This window comes from Telopea speciosissima, chromosome 1, assembly GCF_018873765.1.
Source record: "Telopea speciosissima isolate NSW1024214 ecotype Mountain lineage chromosome 1, Tspe_v1, whole genome shotgun sequence".
Lineage (NCBI taxonomy): Eukaryota > Viridiplantae > Streptophyta > Magnoliopsida > Proteales > Proteaceae > Telopea > Telopea speciosissima.
In genome coordinates, this window is record NC_057916.1 from 68,888,503 (window position 1) to 68,894,611 (window position 6,109).

Sequence of the window (6,109 nt, forward strand, 5' to 3'; positions counted from 1 at the left end):
AAAAAAAAAACTCTTTCTACCAAACCAACAACAATTCAGGCTTATCTACATGGATCCTTTCAAGACAAAGTAAGAAAAATGAAGAATAAAAATGTAGCAATAAGATAAGAAAAGTAAAAAATGGAAAATGAAACCCTATATTATAAAAAATGATATTACATACTGGAATTGATCTAAGCACTATATTATGTAAATTTCGAATATTATGGAGAACTCGATTTTTTTATTCTATACATTGAGATGACCTAACATGTAATAAGTGGTGACATTTAAAATCGTTGGCTAAGATATCTGATCGTCTGATTCATATGTAACGGTTGATCTCTCTTGGCAATATACGCTGATTGGATGGACATAAACTTCTAGGCAGTGTCACCAAGTTGATATTCAACATTGATAGTTACGTGATGGATAGTGGCTTGCAAGTGTAAAGATATAACAAAATGTAAGAAAGCAAGAGAGAATGCCAACGTAGCACACGTTTGGAGAAAGACACTTTATGGTGGAAATTTATCCTCTCAAGTGAGGTCCACTAAATCCAACCATCTACCCAGCACTTAAGAGAATAAAAAGATACCATTGCCCATTTTAAAGGTTGGATTATTACGTGTGATGCACTGGGCAGTGCACCGCACTTGAGATGATGAAAATACTTTTATGGTTGGAGTAGAACTCACGACCAACACGTCCCATTTGATTTTTTTATTTTTTTATTTTTTTATTTTTTTATTTTTTTATATTTTTATTTGTAAATAACACTTCCCCGTTGATAATACTTCCGATTTTTTATTTCTTTTTTTTTCTATATATTTATTCAGTGCCTATGGAACATGTGGGTAGTGATGTAAATAACTCTATTAATCACGAAGTGGAGAAAACTAAACTGTTGTACAAGAGCCTGATTTTGAATGTATTTGATGATTTCCTTCGAATCTGACTCTACTAAAATGAATGCATCACCAATAGAGATAGCTTACAGCATGCTACTGCGTACAGCAAGTGCTTCACTGTTAAGGATGCTACAAAATGAGAGAGACTTCAAATTTCGCGAGGAGAGCTCTGTCACACTCCAAACCATCCCCTAGGCGGGTCGGACGGGTGACCCGAATGTCAAACCACATTCGTCAAATCTCCAGGATCCAGAAGCAAATACTACTCGACAGACACATACCGCATTTACAATATAATATTAGATGCAGAGTGCGATGGAAGCTAAAGTGTTATATTTACATAATGAGCTACCATAAGTACATTGTTCAACAGTAGCTCACAACCCATAGTACTTCATAACATGCTTACATACATGGCCCTTTCATAGCTCTACATCAAGATATAAAATATACAAAAGCTTCATCTGTAAGCTATACAAAAGAAAAGTGTCATCCGACTATCCACAAAAAGAATGTTCTATGAACATAAAAAAAGAAGACAGCCGCCAACAGATCACCTCCTCCAGCCTAACCCTGTGCATCCGCATCAGAGGGATCACCTCCGTCGGGGTTCACATCAGAATGACCATGATCACCATCACCAAATTGTTCGAAATGATCCTCCCATTCAGGGAGATATCCACCTGCAAAATCATCTAAAAGAAACAATCCACGAGGGATGAGCTCCACCGAGCCCAACAAATGAATAATAAATCATACAAGCAGGTACAATCATCATCATCATCATCATCAATCTACATGCTAAGTTCAATTTTATTACTCTAGTCCACCTAGCAGCACAACTAAGTCACTAGGTATATGCTACTTGCAATGACTCGGGCGACAACCTCAGTCGCTTCTCTTTCGTTCTTTGGTTGCCACCTCAATCATTGCTGGTGGAACCCGCGCTGGGCAGTGTGCCAACTCCTCCCTTGGCAGATCCCCAAATAACCATGACAACCTGACCCAGCTTCTGCTTTCCTCGGCATTCAGGAGGCCATGATCACCCAACACATGCACCCCTGTTGGTAAGGGCTGTAACATAAGGGTATGTTCACCTAACCCAATGATCTACATGGAAAGTATGAATTGAGTGGTGTCAACAGTATCCCATTCTATGGGCTACAACAAACCTCATTTTCAAGTATGAAATGTGTTGTGCTCCCGCAGCCAATACTACGGCTCACCATACCTTTCATTTCTAAGCCGTCTATTATGGCATCTAATCTAACAGTTCACATGGCATGTATTTGAATCATCAATTATTTTATCAACATGTTCATAACCACAGTCCACAGTTACATCTGTAAGTCCAATATCCAAAAGCAAATAAATAATAATATAACACAGCTATCAATAATGAGAAGTAATCTTGTTATCTTCGAAGTGTTCATAAGGTTACACCTACAGGGATGATTCATATCCACTCACCTTGACTATACTCTGCTTGTTTCGAAGACTGCCGATCCACAAGAGTGCTCGGACACGAGTCATTGGGTAAACAATCAAAGCCTAAGTAAATAAATTAGAAAAATCATATTAATACACACCAAATTACCCTAGGAGATGTCACACCCTGGAACCACCCCCTAGGAGGATCCGATGGTTGACCCTAATATCTGAAGTATTCAAACACCTCTAGGATCCAGATGCAGTAAATATAAGTCACAAGCAAATAAAGGTTAAAATATAAACAAGCTTACATTGTCAGAGTGCGCTCAAGTTGTAATATTTACAAAAGGTTCTAATTACCTTGTCCACATACTAGTCCCTACATTTAGGTTACATTTTTATACACATTTTCCCAAAAGGATAAAACAACCTACCTAGTATTTGCAATGGATTTTCATCCATCAAAAGAATGTAAGGAAATAACAAACAGAAACAGAAAAGGTTGTCTACATCACTAGTCCCAATTCTCCCGGGACACCCTAATCACCCTGATCGTCCTGATAATAGGGGTCACACCCCTCTCTGTCCATATCAACATACACACCATTACTATAATCCTCTGTCTCGAAGTTATCCTCCCCGCCACCATAACATCCACCTGTAGGATTATCTAAAAAGAGGAAATTATACAGGGGTGAGCTCCACTGAGCCCAGCAAGTAAAGGATAGACCACACACACATAAGCATGTTCACACATCAAATAAGAATCCTATATGCATGGGTTCAATTTTAATCTTAATTACATCTAACAAACAACGCCTAAGTCTCTAGGTTAATGCTACGCCAACAACTCGGGAAACAATCTCAGTTCCTTCTCATTTTCCCGAGACGTACCTCAATTGTTGTATGGAGCCCACACCGATCGTTGGTATTATATACCTCCCCATGGATAGACCCCAATAATCATAGCCTAGACCCCATCCCGGTATGTACTCCTTAGAACAAGGAGTTATGATCATCCAACACCTGAACCCCTGCTGGTAAGGGTTGTAGCATCAAGGAATGACATTCTTAGCCATATGCAGTCTAAATGGCATAGTACAAAGTGTATAGTGCTCCCGCATCCCATACTACAATACATCATACCTCTCATTTCCAAGCCGACTACGACATCTATTCTAACACAAAGATTCACATTGTATATCATACCACATCACATCGTTCACGTTCATAAGTCATAAATAATGAATTCAAAAAATATCACAAACAAAACAGGAATTTAAATATGCATATGATTTTTAACAAATAGTACTAAGAATGAATTTTATACTACCAAAAGAAATCAAAGCTTACCCCCACTTACCTTGTTATGATTGTAATTGCGAAGTTGGTTATTATTTGAGTCGGTTGCCGGTAGGATTCGACGATCGAAGGGCTAAGTCCTATGATTATTTAATCACACACAGTGTTAGAAGGTGACTAAGTACTTGTGGGGCCCTAGGGTTGCTTTAGGGTTGTTGGGTAAGGTCTAAGACTCATACGCAAGTTTGACAGTAACTCAGGATGATGAAGTAGTCGATCAGGTCATCATCCTGCTATAGCAGTAGGTAACATGATTGAGACTGCATTCTCTGGTGGATGAACTAATCGACCAGAACTCCCACCAGAGATTTGGAAGCAACATAACAAGGTCAAAAATCAGGATTTTGATGGGGTTTTTGGTTGGATCTCACCCAATTGATCATGGGATGATGTTCACATGATCATCACCATGAATTGAAACCATATAATGATCAATTTACATGAAAAATTGAGGGTTTTGAAGGTGGGTACAGTCATATGTGTAATTCTTTGATTTTAATTGGTATAACAGCCACATATGGCTGAATCAATAATCTATTACTTCAATTCCAATAGTAGGTATGTGAATTTGATAGCAAATAGGCCAACATAGGGCTAGGGTTTAGGTCTCGGACATGCATGGAGGCTTTGGGGTTCAAAGGTTATAATTTCCTAACCATTTTGCATTTAAACATGGATGATATTGGATAATTCATGGTTTTAATCATGAATACAAAGCTTAGGAACAGAATTAGATGGTAGGATTTTGAATTAAGATTAGGATTACCTTGAAGATATGAACAAGAGATGGATTCAACTTGATTCCATCAACAAGGCTAAGCCATTAAAAAGAAATTCTGATTTCAAAAAAGGTTTAGCATGAGATAATGATTTAAGATGATCAGAGGGTGATGATCTTTACCTTAGAGTATTGATTGATCAAGATATCAGCCTTCCTTCTTCTTCTTCTTTTCCTTTATCTTCTTTCTTTGTTTCAGTCGGTTAGGTTTGTAGAGAAATGAATAGAAACTAGAGTTTTGTTTATATAGTTAATTAATGGATTATTATAATAGTTTGTTGGTTAGTGGGTTAAATTGTAAGAATTGATGTTTAAAGCCACACAAATATGTGGACTGATTCGTGGGCCCCGCATATTTATATTGTTGGGAAAACATTCTAACTAGATAATTGGGAAGTGGATCCCGAAACGCCTAGATGCCCAGATCCCGGCTCGAAACGTGGTGCTTGTGGTGTAAGATTCGCAAGAGTTATGGTATTAAAATTGCACCTTCCTTCACAAGACGTCTTTTGAGGGATTGACAAGCGCTTCGATCCTAACAACTTCATCACTATGACTTTCTTCTTTTTCACTTTCCTTATCTCAATCATCATCACTTAAGCCTATCCAATCTTCCTCACTATCACTGGAAGGCTCATATTTATGCAAAACTGGTTCAGTCAAACATGCAATACTCTTGCTAGCTGTCTTTACAACCTCAAATTTCCTCTTCAATCCGCTACTAGTTACAATAATTCTGCTAGTAGCTCTTCCACTGGCAGTACCAATACTCTTAGACCTTGCAGCAGTAGCAGTAACATAGCAGTAGCACTACCAGTAGCACTTGTTGAAGCCCTGCATACACCACCACCCCTTCTAACTAGGTGTTTTGCCCTGCTAGGCCCACTAGTCTCACTTCTTTGAACAAAACCATCAGTTATGGAACCAAATTCTAGAGGCTGTTCACTTTGCATTCTTGTTTCATTGTCTCTAAACATAGAGTATTGGGGAACCCATTGATTGTATAAATTTAAGTGTCAGACTTACGATCTTCAAGACATATACAAATAGTTTTTATGACCTTAATCTCATTGAAACCAAATAATTGGTAGAGACTAGTATCATCTGTCACCTTCGTATCAACATTGCTCAGGAGTACAAATTTGACTTTGAATGATACATTATGACCTACAGGGACATGGTCGAGGCTTGAATTGTAGATGTCATAAATCATGTCCAAGTAGCCATACTTGTCTGGGTCAACATATTTAGTTCCACTTTCCAACATCAGCGGTATTCAATAGCACGCAACATACTCATCTCTAGACAATTGAAAAAGCCAATCATGATTAGATGACAAAAAATAGGAAAAAAAAAACACAAATAATAAAGGTGACAAAATTTGCAGAGGCAACCAATATAGTCAACGTTGTTGATTTACAGGTCCAAAATCATAAAACTCCATCCCAATCAATTTGTTTAGATATCCAATTGAAAAACTTGTAAATTAAAACTAACTTGGTACACTTTCAATACTCCAAGTCATTTAACAGCTGGCCAAATATCAGACAATGGGCGAAATTCTAGGTATGTTTTTTACTTACTCTATATTACTAATCTAAGAACAAGAAAAAATTATCACATCTCCATGTGTGAGGGAAGCCTTCCA